Source organism: Saimiri boliviensis, chromosome 2, assembly GCF_048565385.1.
Source record: "Saimiri boliviensis isolate mSaiBol1 chromosome 2, mSaiBol1.pri, whole genome shotgun sequence".
Classification (NCBI taxonomy): Eukaryota; Metazoa; Chordata; class Mammalia; order Primates; family Cebidae; genus Saimiri; species Saimiri boliviensis.
Window position 1 is genome coordinate 8889329 of NC_133450.1, and position 17529 is coordinate 8906857.

General features: G+C 47.1%; 1 long non-coding RNA gene across 1 annotated transcript in view; it reads right to left on the bottom strand.

The window, feature by feature from the left end:
- Positions 1–200: 200 nt before the first annotated feature.
- LOC141583468 (uncharacterized) overlaps positions 201–17529 on the bottom strand; it is a 45527-nt gene continuing 28198 nt past the window's right edge. The window contains exons 2-3 of the long non-coding RNA XR_012516084.1: positions 1340–1516; positions 201–585 (exon numbers count right to left, since the gene is read on the bottom strand). This is a non-coding gene — a long non-coding RNA (uncharacterized LOC141583468). The remainder of the gene's footprint in view (positions 586–1339; positions 1517–17529) is intronic.

Genomic DNA, 17529 nt, shown 5'->3' on the forward strand with positions numbered 1-17529 from the left:
AAGTCCAATTAAACCTCTTTTCTTCCCAGCCTCAGGTATGCCTTTATCAACAGCATAAAAATGGACTAATACAGCCCCCACCCCCACTCCCCTGGGGACAGTCAGCCAGGTGGCCATCCCAGCCTCCTTGAAAACCACTAGCTTATTAAGCCAAGAGGGAAAAATCTGCACAGTGAAGGCTTTGCTGGCAGCTTACATGAAGGACTGGGGGCAAATCATGGCAACAAGGAAGGCCATTCCTCCACTCTCCAGGGAAAATCCCAGGCTCCTACCCCACTGTAGCATGAAAAGTTTGCACACAATATATACTTAATACATATAAGTTAAATGCCTGAGAGGATATATAAATGACCCTTTGATAATTTGATTCCTCATCTGTCATAATCAGCCCAGGCTGCTACAACAAAATACCATAGACTGGGTGGCTGAAATAACATACGTGTGTTTTCTCACCATTCTGGAAACCAGAAGTCTGAGATCATGATGGGTGCCAGCACAGTTGAGTTCTGGTGAGGACTCTCCTCCTGGTTTGCAGACAGTCACCTTCTTGCGGTGACTCACTTGGCAGAAATCTCTCTTTATTCCCTGTATATAAGGGCACAGTACTGTTAGATTAGGGCCCCGCACTTATGACTTAATTTAACTTAATTATTTCCTAAAGATCCTGTCTCCAGATACAGTCACATTGGGAGTTTGGGCTTCAACGTATGGATTTGGTGGAGGTAGGAAACAATTCAGTTCATAGGACCAACCGAGGAAGGAATTTAATCATGATGACGTAAAACGCTGGCAACATTTGGTATTCCTCTCTAGTAAACCTAACAAAGGCTTTTGCCATCCTGACTTTATCTGGGAGCCCCTTACAGTAATTTTGCTACATTTTCCTAAGGCTGCCATGACCAAGCCAGGTCTCTGCAGAGCCTGCCCAGTGGGTACCATGTTCGTGTCTGGGAGCAAGTGCCTAAAGTCCTCAGCGGCTTCCTGTAGAAGACAGCACTGTGACAGATTGGAGAAGCATGGCTCCTCCTGGGCGCAGGAAGAATGCTGTGCTGAAAGCTCAGCCTTCCTGTGTCCTTCCTGGTAAAAGACCTTATGCAAATAGCTCCCTTTCTAGAGGACATCTTTAAAATGAGGGTGGCAAACTGATGATTTCTGAGAGCCTTCCACTACTCTTGCTTTACCTATTTCTAGAGAAAAGTAGATTCAGAGAGACAAAAATAAACTGTTTAAGATTTGGGACAAGAAAGAATCCTGACTTATTTGCTAACTGCTGAGAACCTTGGGCAAATGGTTTAATCTCTGAATTTCTCCATCTGGATATGGGGGTGATAATAATTACCTCCTTCGTGGGACTTCCGGCATCACTGTGATAGACTGATTGATTTAGGACTCTGATTCGTCACCCTTCCCTGTGCCCATGAACTTTGCCTGTGACTTTGTAAGTCCTCCTGCTGTGAAGAGACAGTCTGGCCCCCTATGGTGGTTGGAATGTTTGCCTTCTTCCAAAATGTATATGCTGAAACGTAAACACCAACATGATGGTATTAGAAGATGGGGCCTTTGGGAGATGCTTAGGTCATGAGTAATCCCACGAATGGGATTACTACTCTTCTAAAAAAGGCCCCAGAGAGCTGCCTTGCCCATTTCGCCACATGAAGACACAGTAAGAAGACAACATCCATGAACCAGGAAGCAGGTCCTCACTAGACACCAAATCTGCCTGCACACCTTGATCTCGGACTTTCCAACCTCCAAAACTCTGAGAAATAAATTTGTGTTGTTTCTAAGCCACCGAGTCTATAGAATTTTGTTAGAGCAGCCTGAGTGAATGAAGACATCCCCTCTGTGATTCAGAGTTCAGCCACGTCACTTGCTTTGGCCGGTGAGATGTTAACACATGTGACACAAGCAGATGTTTGGGAAAGTGCTTGCAGACTGGGTCTGCTTGCTTTTGTACTCTGTCATGGCCATGAGAACATGCCTCAGCTAGCCTGCTGGAGGATGAGAAACACACAGAATGGAGCCGATGTGCCCTGGTTGTCCCAGACAAGGCCAGCAAAGGTCACCCAACAGCCAACTCATCTCCAACATGTAAAGAGCTTCGTCAAGGCCAAGAGGACCTCCCATCTCACTCGTTAGATCAGCAAGCAAGAAGCACTGATTTTTTTTAACTACTGAGTTTGGGATGGTTTGTTGTACAGTATTATTTTGGCAATTAATAACTGACACAATCATAAAATGGCACACAATAGGTGCTCAGTAAGTGTTGATTCCTTCCATCGTCTACCCACCCCAGACCTTCAGGTGCCAACTTCGTTTTTTATAAAGATAGTTGGGAAACATAAATTGTGGTCCTGGTGCATTTTGAGCTTCAATCTCATTGTTACTCCTGCTTCAGATTGATTACAGACACTGACTGCTCAATTTTGATTAAATACTAAATCATAAGCTGCTTACAAAATGCCTGCAAAAAGCTGACATTTATGAAGTCCAATAAACTACTTGTAAGAACAGGAGTGCTAGATTGGGAGAAAAAAAAATAAAATCTTCATCCAAACAAACATCGGTTGACAGCAGACAGATGGTCAGAATCCCTTACTTGTAAACTGGAAAAATTAAGATTTGGCAAGAGTTGTCTGAAAAGAACTAGCAAACATCAAAGTTTCCCCTTTCTATGCTGGTGTTTTTCTGGGCCCAGCTTCAATATTTTCACAGGCTACTGCACGGAAAAGGTGTTGCAGGCCTCCGCGTTGCTGGCAAGGAAAGGCTAAGAAATACCAGCAACGATTTATAGGAAGCAAGGTTGCCAACATTCCAAAGAGTGAGCATTTAAAAGCCAGCAACTGCACATTCCCATAAATCCCCATAACTCAGCATCAGGCCTTCCCCTTAATCTGCTGAGGTGTGAGGGAAGGGAAGGCAGAATTTTCTAACTCAATTTTCCACTCGGATCAGCTTTCACAGGGGTGACTGTTGAGTTCATCTTTCAGGGCCGGCAGTAGTTTTAATAGTAATGGAATCCAGCCTTGAAACCACAGGGCCGGGCTCTCCTCACCTTCGTTAAATGAAGGAATAAGGCTGCTAAGAGGGGCTTTGGATCTGGAAACAAGCCCCAAAGCTCCAGGAGCGGCCATGGCTTTGACTGTCCTGGTTCTCATTTTTCCCTGCCTTCTCTTTGACCTTAAAAGTGTTCAGAGGGTGAGTGTGAGCAGATGAGGTGAGCTTGTGAGGTTATCTATGTACAGAGTATGCCGAGGATTGGCAGGCTGGCATGGCTCCGAAGATGGCCCTCATGCATTGCTTCTGCTGCTCTGGTTGCCCAGGACTACACAAGCCCACGCCCTCACAATAGACAGAACTGAAGGGCCTGCCGTGTTCCGCAGTGGACAGATCGTGGTCTTTAGGTTTGGAAGGCAGACCTAGTCATCTTTGTCTCCTCTTGCCTCCGTGGGCAAGATCCCGAGCCTCACTTCTCCATACTCCAAATGGGGGAAATGGTGTCTACCTCACGTGGTTATTGAAGATGGTGGTGACACAGACAGAACGTAGAGGAGGCAAACTCATAAGCGGGTCATTGCAATATATAGTGAGTGCAATAATAAAGATACGCCTGGAACATTATGGGAACACAAAGAACAGCTGGCCCAGTCTGGAAGTTAGGTTGGGGTTTTCAGGGAAGCCTTCCTGGAGGAAGTGATGTCTGGACTGAGTCTTAAAAGTTGAATAGGTGTTAACTGACAAAAAGGATAGAGATGCAGGTCCTTGTAATATATAGTGAGTGTGATAATGAAGATATGCCTGAGACATTATGGGAACACAAAGGACATCTGGCTTAGTCTGCGGTTGGGTTGGGGTTTATAGGGAAGCCTTTCTGGAATAAGTGACACTTGGACTGAGTCTTAACATTTGAACAGGAGTTAACTGGCAAAGGATAGCGATGGGCCTTCCAGGAAGAGAAGACCAAGTGAGCAAATTGTCAATTGGTTTCTGTTTGGATACCCCAAGGGATGGCCTGTTGACAAGTCCATCGCAGTTAAGACAGATCAGACTATTAGAAAATTCATTTAGAAAGAGGAAAGTCTCCCTGAGGCCCTGGTCCCCACACAGGGAATATACTGAAGACAGCTCTTACTTCTTTACTTCTCCTTGCAAGAGGGTCCCGGCCTAGCAGGCATGGCTCGTGCATCAGAGGGAAGTCCTCCACCACGCTGGCTTCTTACCTGTATCCTAGCCCAACATTCCAGGAGAATGGGGGTCAAAACCCTGACAATGCCCCGTGGATTCATTTGGAAAATGAGTGACCTTGGAGTTGGAGCTGGATTTCCGAGTGAAGGATCTAGCTCATGCTGCAGGGTTCATTTAGGGTAGAGGGTCTGGCCCAGCTCTGCCTCCAAGGGTCCATCAGAACTGCAGTCTCAAGTCCTGATCGAAAAACAGAGCTATGAGAAAGCCATAGCTCAATCTACACTCAGGGAGGAGTGGGTAGGGCAGCCGTGTCCAGAGTATACAACACGATTCAGAAGCATACTTGGCACACAGTCAGGGCTCTGCAAATGTTTGCTGGTATTATTATTACCTCTTGGAAGTGGAGTAGCAAACCTGTGTGATCTAAAGGGCCCAGCCCTAAACTGTCTCCTCCACCTGCCTGGCACAGACCTGAAATTCACTAAGTCTTGTCCCTTTGTGCAATACAAATAATAGATATCCCTGGCAGAGCTAACTCTGTGCCTCAGATCCCTCCTCTAGACAATGGAAGCAATAGTACTTCACTGACGGTACTTAACTCCAATGAAAATTGAATGAGCTAATCAATGTAAAAGCATCCAGAACAATATCTGGCATGTAGGGCCACACACATGTTTGTTAAGATGATGGTGATGGTGATGACTGTTCATTATTCCAGGTACTCAGTAAGTGTGTATAGTAAAAAAGAAAAATAATGGAAGTGTGCAATAGCTCAGAGGGAGACCTATGGTTTGCTTATTTACCATGTACATGAAAAACGCAGTAAAATATCTATTAAAAGACCAAGTGTGATCTCACCTCCCACAATTCGTGACTTGATTCCAACTTGCTGGTCACTGGAATCAGCTGCCTCTTATTTGCCTCCACTGGGAGTTGCCAAAAGCAGTGACAGGAAAGACCTCTGTGCTTGCTGCCAGGAGACTTCTGTCTGAGTCCCTGTCCCACCCCAGTTCTCCAAGCTCTGCCCCTCCCAGGGCCTTGGCAGCCTCCCGTATAAAGTGACAACTGGTGGCTGTGGTCACAATAATATTTAAACACTTACATGCTGCAATTCACCTTCCGAATCCCTCAGTAACATCTCCTAATTAATCACCTAGTGTACTGCATTCTAAATTAATTAAATTAAAAGTAATTAAATCCAGGAAATTGAAATTAGTCTAATTAGATTAGAGGCACATCCAGCAATGGTGGTGAGGGGTGCCACATAAATTGGCCAATTTTGTTACAGGAAAGATAAACTTAGATTATAGACAGGCTGTTCAGAAGGAGAGGCAAGCCTTACACAGAGTAAGTCCAGGTGGGAAGAATAATGTTACGGATAATAATAATAAGGGTAACCACAAGTAACAAGGGCTGCCTTCATCAGTGCTTTCCTGTTCAGAGCTATACTATTGAATCCCCACAAAACCCCTCTGAAGTCGGTGCTGTTGTTATCCCTGCTTGACAGATGGGCAAATAGAGGCTGTAGGGTGTGGAAGAACATGATAGAAACCCACATGGTCAGACTCCTGAGGCTTCTTCAGCCCTCTCCAGCCAGCCTCCCGGATCTTTATGTAGAACTGATCACCTGCACTGGACAGTGGAAAGTGGTGGATGGTGACCCCCCTCACACCTGTCATCCAGCATGGTCTGGTGATGTCAAGAGCAGCTGGCTTTTATCTTCCGACAATGCACACGATGATGATGTTCACAGACATGCCAGGACTCAAGGGTGGTCCTGGCAAGACCTGGTAATCAAGAACGGTGAGGTGTCTGAGATGACTTTACCCTGCTTGGAGGCTAGCAGAAGACATGAGACTCCTGGAGATCAAAGATTTCGTGATTCACAAAAGTAGTAGTGCTTCCTTGCATCGGCTCCCTAAGCTCCAAATACAGGGCAGCACAGGAAGGGTCACACAGCTCCTTCACACACCTGCACTGCAGGAGAGAAACCCCAAGCAGAGGGAAGGTGAATCTTTCCTAAGGAACACTAAGCCTGCCTGCCCTTGGCTTCAGTGAGAGACACTATCTCCCATGCTTGTGGTACAACATCCTCAAAAACATCACTTGCAACAAAGTCAGTCAGTGCCTCTGCTCACACACCATGCAGAAACTCAGAAGACCCATGGAGAATTGTCTCATACCAAATCCAGCCCTGGTTTTTACAGCCTTAGCTTCTAGCAAATCCTTCCTCGAGTACATCACTCTGTCCACCACTCTGATTAATTTAGTCCCGCCAACAGAAGGTGGGACTAAATCCATTCGGTTAGTCTCCTACAACATTTAATTAAGGCCACTAACAACAGGATCCATGAAGCGAGATGAGACTAACCTGCCGCACTGGCCTCAGCCACGACCTCCCCAGGGTCCTGCATCCAGCCAGGTGAACAGATGCCATCAACAACCTGGGTCTACCTGAGAAAGCCAGGTGGATACATTTCTCTATGGACCTTTCCTCCCAGCTCAAAGAAGGTAGAGCAGGATGTATTCAGAATTGCAGACTCCATCCTGGCCTCCAAGGAAGAAGTCTGTGGTAATTCTGCTGCCGTTGATCACAGCCCTAGTCAGTGAGCGGAGGCTGAAACAAATGCCTTCCGGGGCCCAGGCCAAGGTGGGGTCAGCTAAAGTCAGGGACACCTCTTATGCCTCCTTTTCTAGTTGGAGGAGTCCCATTATAGGGAGAGCAGTTCACTGGGTACTCATAAATAATGACTCAGTTATCTGTCTGGGAAGGTCACTGTGTTTGCAGGAGGGAGACAAGTTAACATCTGGCTTCCACACAATTCCAGCCCCCAGGAATGCATATTGTACCCCTAGGAAGAAAGTGTTGTTCACAGTTGTTGGGGATCCCCAAATGGGACTACATCAGCTGGGGGCACAGGTGGACTACCTTCAATATGGCCTCTCCACGAGTGGTAAGCCATAGGGTTTCAGTGCCAATAATGGAGCCCCTGTTTTCAGAGAGTCTGCCTGGCTACACTCCTAGTCAGATGACATTCTCTTGCCCCATGGAATGATTGAGCAAATATATGAAAATATGGGTGGGAAAATTACCCAGAGGTGCTGGCAGGTGCTTTGCATGGGAAGTGCAGGAGCTGGGGTGAAGGGGAGTGGGAACCAAGCCATGGTTAGAGCCAGTGGGAGGGGCCGGCAGAGCCAGCAGTCCATTGAAATAAGGCACTTGAACAGTCTGAGAGAGCAGCACCAGGGCCTCGCTCTTGGGAGGAAGACTCCAGGAGCGGTTCTGAAAGACAGATTTCATCAGCGTCCCTTCCTCCCTTGTACCTCTAAGTACAAGCTCAGGCTAAGGTATTCCCTCCGTGGGTGCCACAGTCAATGCCCTTTCTCCACTGCCCTTCCAGCACATATAACACCACCTTTCCCCAATAATCTCCTACTCATACATAGATCTTTAATCTAGAAGGTTCAACTGCAAGAGTGACAAGAGCATTTTCATAAAACACGGGGAGATCCGTTATATCCCCCACTTTGGTCGATGTGAGCCACAACAGGGGTCTGAGTGAGCTGTGTTCTCAGCCATGTGGTCACTATCTTAATGACTTAAGGTCAGGTCAATCCAACAAGAGAATCCAGGAGGCCAAACCAGAATTGCATTTAGCTCCTCCAGGCCTTCTTTGGGCTACCCTGGGGTTGCTCTTAAGGGAAAGAGAGATGTATCATGCCTAGAAATGGTCAGGGCAGAATCTTGAGTTTTCAAAATAGGTCTGATTACCCACCCCCTCTACTTCATCATCTCTTTTACCTTGCTCGTTAGTCAAGAAGCAGCCAAAGGGAGAGAATCTCTTTCTGGACAGCAGCATTCAATGACCACACTGCCTTCCTAAGGTGTATGGATCAGGAGGAGGTGAGCAGAGCACAGCAAGGAAGGAAGGGAGAGAAGGAGTTGAAAAGGAGAGAACTTGCTCTGGCGTAGCCACATGCAAGAAGTTAATCTCCTATATTCCCATCTACAATATCAGCACTCAGATGACTGCCCAGCTGTCCCCGAGGGTCCATTCTGATAGTTACAACCACACAAAGGAAAAGTCTGCCCTAAAGATGAAAGTCTCCACCTCTATCAAGAGAGAAACCACTTGCTATTTTGAAATGGCAATTTTTCCTTCTTCTACCCATCACAGGGTCAAGCACCTCCCGGTTCCTCCTCTCAGGCAGCTGGCATCCTGCCAGTATGCCACTCATTCAAAACAGCTCTACCAGGGCCCCAAACAGCACAGGCAAGCTTCCCAGGTGGCTGCTTAAATCTGATACAAACGTACATTTTAGACTTTCTAGGGACAAGTACACATTGCATATCCTTCAAGGAAGTCTCCGTGATATTAATTTTTACAACTGAGTTGATGATTTAAAAAACAAAAGTCAGCAGGAAAACATGAGACTACACTCACTGGCAAATACCTGCCCTGTTGATGTTGCAAATTAAGGACAGGGTTACAGGATATCTTGGGATGTGTCTCAAGGTTTGCCACTCCTGTACCCTGACTTGGGCAAAGGGGCCATCTACTATCTGCCCAAATGCCTAGCATGGTGCAGAAAGGCTAGGGCTTAGGACAAGAGTTCTTAGCGTGTAAAGAAAGCGTGCCAAGGTGGTCATGTTTGAAAACGCCAAAGTGACATCATGGGGAGCAGGAGTGAGAAATACCAACACCTAGAGTGTGTGCCTTGTCTTCACGGTCCCCCACCAGCAATCACCCTGACCTTGGCCTGAGATATCATGCCAACTACAACTTCCACTGTTCCTTTGCTTCATTTGCTTCACTGCTGGGGGGAAAACAAGACCTGAAGAGGAAATAAAAGCAGCTGGTTCCTTTCGACCATCAAAGGCGGAACCGGATACTGCTGCATGGTGATTTTCAAGGCAATTCAAAATTCAAATTAGCCAACGCTGACTCCCTCCCGCCTCGCTCTCCTGCGTGCTCTCTCTCTATCTTTGTCTCTCTCTCTCTCTCTGCCTTTCGCAGGACTTTGTTCACAAAGCAGAACTGTTCCCAGCCTCCCGTGCTCCACTTTGAAGCCAGCCCATGTTTTTCTGCTTCACCTCTTCATCCCTCTGGGCAGCGGTTTCTGCCTCCTCCGAAAGAATCAATGAGGAGGCTCAAATGCCAGCCAATCCTTTACTTTTTCCAAGAAGCGCTTCCAAGGTGCCAAGGTGCTTCCCAGCCAAGATACCGCCTCTGGTGTGTGTTTGCTGTTGATAATAATACATTAGCCAGGTAGGGTGGCCTCCGGAGGCCTGACTGGGCACAGCAAGGCATTCCTGAGTGCTCTCCAGCCAGGGGGAAGAAATGACGGAGAAAGGAGAAGGAACAGAGAAGCCAAATAGTGCTGGAGGAATGAATTTCATGGCCCATTATTTTGTGTTCACAGTCCACAGTGTGCGTTCAGAGTCCATGGTGCACGTGGAGCCGGTTCCAAGTCCATCTCCTGCAGGAAGCCTTTTCTCATGCCCTCTGCTCCTCAGAGCTCACCTCCTCCCCTTCCTGGGCAGTCCCAGGCCTCTCTGCCTGGCCAGACCCGTGGGTCCGGGCACACACGGCCTGCTATGCAATTAATTGATTGCTCTGCATGTGAGAGAAACCAAACGCAGTGCCCAATGCAGCATGGTGCTCCGTGACGTGGTCCCTGTGCCCTTTGCCTCTGCTCCACCTCCCTTCCTAGAAGTCAGCGCTATGACAAAAGGGACCTCATCATACTCCAGTGGCCCCAAAGCTCAGTCCAAGTCTTTCAACGTCTTGGTCACAGCCAGAATCTAATAACTACTTGCAAATTGCATGATGGTTTCCTTTGAACATTGTAAGAGCTTGTTTTCCCGTTTTAATGACTGAAGAAAGCCCACGTGTTAAACATGTTTCCTACCTCATCTCTGTTCCTGCTTGCTGCAGGCCTCTAGACCAAGTAACCAAATTTCCCTTTATTGTTCTACCAGAGGGGTAGGCCATTTCCAGTACAATTAAAAATGCAATGGTAAAGGGCTTCTCTTCTCCACTTGGTAATTTGCCCACTTGGACGAGCTAGGTCAGATTAGACCCTCCTGAGCTCTTCCAACTCAATGCCCAGTTAGGATGTGCTGTAGCCAGGCCAGTGAGGTCTCTAGACATCTATGCGATCAGGAAAATAGAAAGCAAGACCCCACTGCCAGGTTGAGTTGTGCAAAGGGAGCTTTGAGCGGTCTGCAAAGAGCCCCTAGGCTGCAAGAGAAAGCCCTGGCCCCTGAAACCAGGTGGACTGATGTCTCCAGTGGGAATTTAATTAGAGTGGTCAGGGGAGGCCTAAGAGGAGGTGCTGTGGGAGCTGAGGTTTGAACAGCAAGAAGGACCAGCCACGGCAGGTTCTGGGGAAGGCCATTCCAGGCAGAGGGAACAACTACAGGCTCTGGGGCGAGAGTGAGCTTGACACGTACGAGGAATCAGCAGAGAGCCCATGCAGCTGGCACGTGGTGGGTCAGAGAAAAACGGAGGTTGGAGAAGAAAGGACCAGTTATGTGGGGCCTTTCACTCTGTGGTAAGAAGTTTGAATCTTAAATGCAACAAAAGCAATTGAAGAGCTTTGCCTTGTAATTAAAAAGATCAATAGTTCAAGGTCCTCCTGGCAGCAGTATGGAGAGTGGCTATCAGGGCTACCTGGGTGGAAAGAGAGAGGTCTGTTAGGAAGCTGTTACAGTTGGTCACGGAGGACCTGATGGCTTGGGCCAGAGGGATGGAAATGGAGAGATGTGGACAGACTCACCAATAATTCCTACTGACAGATTGAGAGGAGAAAAGGAGAGAATCAAGGAGGACTCTGGTGATTTCGTCTTGAGCAGTGGGGTTGGAGGTTAATGCCTCTCACTCAGATGGGGGAGACTTGGAGAGGACCAGCTTCATGATCAAAGCATCTGGCTTGGTGTAGGTGATGGCCAGGTGGTAGCTATTGACACCCTTATCACTACTGTAGTGGATGCTGTGGTGTGCTGCTCAGATCCCTTCTTCAGAGCCAAGACCCCAATCCTCCAGCCAATGGGAAGGTCATAGTTGTCACTCACCAGAAAGCTGCTCCCCTCCCGAGGCCATGCGTCCTCCCCAGTGGGCCATGGCCAAAGAATGCTGAGGTGTGGACACACAACCCAGTCTTCTTACCTAAATTGGAGACCACCCTGAAGGGCCACACTTGTGCCAGAGGTCCCCGTAGGATCAGCCAGGGCCTCTGGTGCAGCTGCACAGCCGTCAGCTTCTCCCTCTGTCCCGTCAGCCTCCTCACCTCCCTGCAGGTGATTTTCCACGAGCACCCCCCAGCTTCTCACACCACCTCTGTCTCAGTCTGGATCCAGAGAGCCCAGTGTAAGACAGCTATTCTTACCACCATAATCATTACTACCAGGTCATTTCTAGACTCCCATCCAACTTGAAAACTCTGTTATGAAGCATTCTGAAAGAGCCTCTCTGCCTACTGTCTAAAAAGTCCTAAATTCCCATCTTTGTTCACCACAGCCCCCTCAGAAACAGCTTCCCATCCTAGCTGTACTGAGAAAATTATGTTTATGCTGTCAATGCTTTGTCTATAGAAGCACATTTGTACAAGTCAGACCCTGGGTCCTGATGTGGAGAAGGGGCCCGTACCCAGTGAGTTATGATCCAGCAGGGATCACAGAGGCCTCCTGACTGATATACCACCCCAAACCCCTGCTCCCAAAGAAGAAAAGAAAAGAATGTAAGAATGTGCTTTCATGGTGTGCCATGGGGTGTGTGTGTGTGTGTGTGTGTGTGTGTGTGTGTGAAGCCCACATATATCCCAATGCACTATAATGCCTGTAGCTGGACAGTTGCAGGGCTATTACACATGACTGTACCGGGTTGTACCCTATACAAATACTCCTGGTCAAAAGGATAGTCGGGGGCTAAAAACCAGCCCACATTCTCGTGCCCATCTTATGTGCAGGTACGGTGCAGCACCTTACTCTGCTCACCACACCATGCACCCTGACCCAGGGCCAATTCTGCCCAGAGGGTATACTTTTTTCTAATTTGTACAAAAGCTTAAACAAACAAAATCAAGGTGCACTGGTTATGAAACGCTTGTCCCTCGGCTCCAAATCCACCCTTCTGTTCTCTACTTTGTGCTTCTGGAGGTGAAACCCTGCAAACCACATTTCCCCTTCGCCAGCTTCTCCTTGCTAAGCCCTTTCCCACTGACTCTTGGAGGGAAAAGGGAGGCAGAAGGAGAGACCCCGTCTATCCCATTTGCTGCCTACTCCTGGCAGCAACACCCACCGGTAGTTGATTCCAGTTCTCTGCTTTTTGCCACACCCTCGGAACCCATCACAGCATGGACAGTGACATCAGCACCAATCAGCCTGCGCTGGCTGCTCTGAGTTTCAAGTCCTAGCTCTGCGGTTGCTTCTCCGGGCTTCCAGGTTCCGATGACCCTGATCTTTCTGTTGCTGCTGTTTCTCCGCCTTAAAGGTATAACTGCTTCGTGGCAGTTACTATCTCCATAAGTCCTCAGTGGCCACTCTCTTTCTGTGCCTCCAATTCCTGTTTACTCAATTCTCTACATTAAAATCTCTCTGTTCAAACAACTTGTGTGAGCTCTGTTTTCCTGACAGTCTTCGAGGGCATAGATGAGAGTGTCTCACAGTCAGAGCCCCCCAGTTACTGTGAGTCATTCATTTATTCATTCACCAAACATTTGTACTATAATCCCTATGTATAGAAGGAGGCTTTGGTTGTATATCTACACTATACCTATGTAAATACTATTTATATATTTTGGTGTATGTACAGAACATAGCTGGGAGAATACACAAAAAGTAGATGACAGTGATTCACTCTGGGAATTGGCAGTCGGAGGTATCAGACGGGGAAGAGCATGTTTCATGTAGTCTTTTGGGTTTTGAACACTTATTACTGTTATATTTTGAAAAACTGATGAAAATTCATGAATTCAATGCCATTTGAGTGACAGCAAAGGGGAAGCCCTGCAGATGTGGAGATTTTGCCCCCAGCAATCTTTCTCCCACCGAGCCCGGGCTGACACGTCAAACCAGCAGTGTGCCATATCTTGGTTTCCACTTCTTGCCTTCAGATTTAGAGGAGCAGTCTTGGAAGATTAGAATGTGGTGGTAGAATCCGCAGACAGTGTGACTCGTCTAAAGTAAACGAGTGGTAAAAAGGAATGTTAAGATGGGGATATCCTTTGCAGCGTCATGTGTGTGGGGTCAACACATAGAAACAAAGAAAGAATGAGAAGGGAACTTAGAGCAAGCGGAGCACATTTTGGTTGCACCCCTGTATGCAACCCCAAAAGCTCATCTGCAAAGAGTATGCAATTTGAGCAAAGCTGACCTCAATCCCAGTTCTTGGAGTAGGCCTAATAGTTCCAAGCCAGTTGGGGCAATCCTAAGCCTCCTGCCGTGGAATTTGTCAGGCAACTCCAGCCTAAGCCAATCGGCTTAAAGTCTGGACTTCCGTGTGATGATTATTAGAAATAACACTCTTTCAAGGAGCAATGGTCAAAATATTTGCTAATCTTCCCAGCTCAGGCTCTGAACCCCTGAAACTAGCGTAGGCTCCATTGGAATAGACCCAGCTCAGAGCAACCACTTTGGCAACAGAGCTTAATGCCTGAAATAGTTCCACCTCTCCCACCCTGGCTGTAAAGCGTGTGATTGCAGAGGCTGCTGGCAGCCTTTTTGTGATCATGAGATAAGCCACACCGAAAATTAAAAGGATACTCAGAGGAGGACTGAATCAAGAGAACTGCACAGCCAGCATCCTGGGCAGACTGTGCCAAAGCCCACCCTTGGTATTGTTCAGTCCTGTTTGCATTAGGATTCTAGACTATGTGATGATGGTTTTTACATCCTCTCAATTATCTTCTTACTTCACACTTAGCTAAGGTTAAACCGAGGTCTAGAGCAAAAAGGAAAAGATCTTGTCTGAACTCTTACAGAACCAGAGGCTTAACCTTTTTTCTGTCAAACCAGTGCTCGCCTAATAAACCATAAAACCTCTTCTACCACATTGGGGGCAGCAGCACAGACTCTATCAATGTTTGTTGAGTGAATTAATTATGAAATGAGAATGGGATCAAGGGAAGTTCTGGTGAGGGCACAGGGCAAGCCAGGGTTTGGAGAGAAGGAGGGACAGTGAAAAGAAACCCCCAAGAGTTTATTCTATTTTAATCACATGAGCACATTTGCTGTACAAAAGGCTTCCTTAAACTCCAGGGAGTTTCTGTGGATAAATCTCTGATTGCCACTTGTCCAGAAACAATTAATACCCAAAGCACAGAAAGGGTCTGGAAGTTTATTATGAAAAAAAAACTGAAAGGGCTCTAGAAAGAAAGATCTAAGAGTGCCGAATCCCATCAGGAACTTGTAGGTAACAAGAGTCTCAGGATTGCCACATAGTTCTCTTATGAACAGGAGGCGGGGAATGTCTGTCACTGTGCAATTAGAAAATGCCATCATTCTTCATGAAACTTCACTTTTTTAGATACATAAAATGGAAAAAAAAATAATACAGGCTCACTGCCGTGGCTTGAATGTCCCCTCCAAAATTCATGTTGAAATGTAATTGATGATATTAAGAGGTGGGTTCTTTAAGAGGGAGTTAGGTCATTCAAGCCCTGCCCTCAAGAATGGATTCATGCCATTATGGCAGAAGTGGGTTAAGTGTCATGGGAGTGGGCAGTCCCCACCCTCTCTCTGGTTCAAATGCTCACTTGCCCTTCTGCCTCCCATCACGGAATGGTACAGCATGATGGCCCTCACCAGATGTCAGCACCATTCTCTTGGACTTCCAAGCCTCTAGAATCATGAGCCAAATACATTTCTATTCATTGTAAATTACTCGGTTTCAGATATTCTGTTATAGCATCAGAAAATAGACTAAGACGCCCACTGTGCTTTATCTTTGGACCAGATGTTTCAACATTCAGAAATGCTGGGTTTTAGAAAAGTTCTATGGTGCATAACACTATATTATGAGCACTCAGTGGGTTCTGGGGAACACCCTGTAATCAAATGCATTAATATTTTTGTAGGGAAACTTATAGATATTTACAGTAAATGGCATAATTAAGACCGTAAATAGTCTCACATCAGTTCAGTCCAGGACTCGCCACCAAGTGAGTTATAAAAATCTTTTGGTTGTCAGCTTTTTGAATTATTTTCGGAGACAGGGTCTTGCTCTGTCACACAGGCTGGAGTGCAGTGGCATGATTATAGCTCACTACAGCCTCCAACTCTTGGGCTCAAGTGATGCTCCTGCCTCAGTTTCCCAGGACAGGGGTCTTGCTTTGTTGCTCAGACTGTTCTCAGACTCCTGGCTTCAAGGGATCTTCCCACCTCAGCCTCCCAAAGTGCTGAGATCACAGGTGTGAGCCACCACACCCTACCACTTTTTGGGTATTTGAAACTGGGGTTAAGGGATGATAGGTTCATTCCTCACTGGGCTGTCAGAAGAACTGGATGAGATAAAGCCAGTGGCTGGCTTGGAGGAGTCACTCAATGTGTTACCAGTGTTACTTTCCTTCTGCTTCTATATATGAATGTCCCACATGGGCTCCAATGTCTACCTGGAGGAAGGCCATTCTCTCATGGCCCCCTCTGGGGCTGCCCTGCACCCCTGAGGCCTGTTTACACCCTAGGGTCAAGATGTCGCAACCACCTGATGCACTCCAGCACCAAGGGCCTCTCTCTCTACCTGCCTCAGGGCCAATGTGAGGACGTGCTAGGTTCCAGAATTCTGTGAGAACTGTCCTCACTTGGTGGTTCCCAGCCTCCTCCTCCTTTTGCCTGCCTTCTTAAAGGACCACAGGGGTTGTCCACCTGACTGCACAGGCTTCTCCACAGGAAGCCAAGTCAGGCACAGGGGGCTGGCAGTAGCTGGGCTGCAAGGTTAAGGGCAAGATCACCAGGCGCTGACTTTTTATCACACCATGCAGAAACCACACACAAGACCGGAGCGAGGGTCAAGCAAGACACCTCAGGCACAAAACTGAAGGAAGCCTTAAGGACCCCCTCACCTTTTTCTCATCCTGGTTCTGCTCGCAAATTGAATATGAGGTCAAAGCAAGTGCGTTTACCCAGGAAAAGGCAGACCAGAGAGGAGAGGATTGGCTGTATTAGTTATCTATTGCTGCATGACAAATCACCTCCAGAAAAAAAAAAAAAAAAACACGGTTTGAAACAACAATCATCCCTTCTTATCTTATGCAGGCACTAGATCAGAACCTCTCACAAGGCGACAGTCAAGATGTTGGCCAGGGCTGTGGTCCCTGAAGCCCTGACAGGAGCTGAAAGGTCCGTTTCCAAGGTAGCCCATTCCCATGGCTGGCAAGTTGGTGGTGGATGTTGGCAGGAGGTCCTAGTTCCTCTCAGGTGGGTCTCCCCACAGGCTGCTTGAGTGTCCTCCTGACATGGTGGCTGACTTCCCCCAGAGTGAGCAATTCCAGAGACCAATGCGGAAGTTGCAATACTTCTTATCACCTGGTCTAAGAAGTCACACACACTGTCATTTCCACAGAATCCTATTGGTCACAAAGCACTCACCGTGGGGGAAGGAACTAACCACACAGAGAATAGGTACCATGATGTGAGGCTCAGTAGGGACCATCTCAGATGCGTGCAATCATTGGTCTGCCTTCTTGCCCTCTGTAATTCACATCCCCCTTCAATTAAAATTATCAGACCCCCAAGCCTGTCAACATGCCCAAAAAATCACCCAATGACAACATAAGCTTGAGGTCCAGTATCTTATTATTTAAATCAGGTCCTGGCATAAATGAAGATCCCATGATGTGGCTCCGCAAGTACAGCTCCTAGAGTATAGTTCCTCTCCATCCTAAAACTGTAAACTAAAGATATACGTTATCTGCACCCCCACACACCCAATTTCCAATGGCGGACAGGCATAGAATCATTGCCCCTAAATTCTCTTTCTTCATTCAAAAATGGGGAAAGCAAGAGGCATACGGAAGTCACTGGCCCATAGCAATTTTGAAATCCAACAGAGCAGTTGTTAATCATTTCTTGATTGGGATTCAGTCCTACCACTGCCCAGAAATGATACTTAATGTTTCTTCAGCACTGCCAGAACTCTTGTTCATTAGGACCACTTGCTATTTTCCAGGTTAACACAAGTGACAGTGTTGCTAAACTTTTTACCATTACATAACAAAGAATCTCTTCTCTTAAGTGCTTTACTTTTACTTTTACTTTTGTTTTTTTAGAGATAGAATCTCACGGCCGGGCGCGGTGGCTCATCCCAGCACTTCGGGAGGCTGACATGGGCAGATCACGAGGTC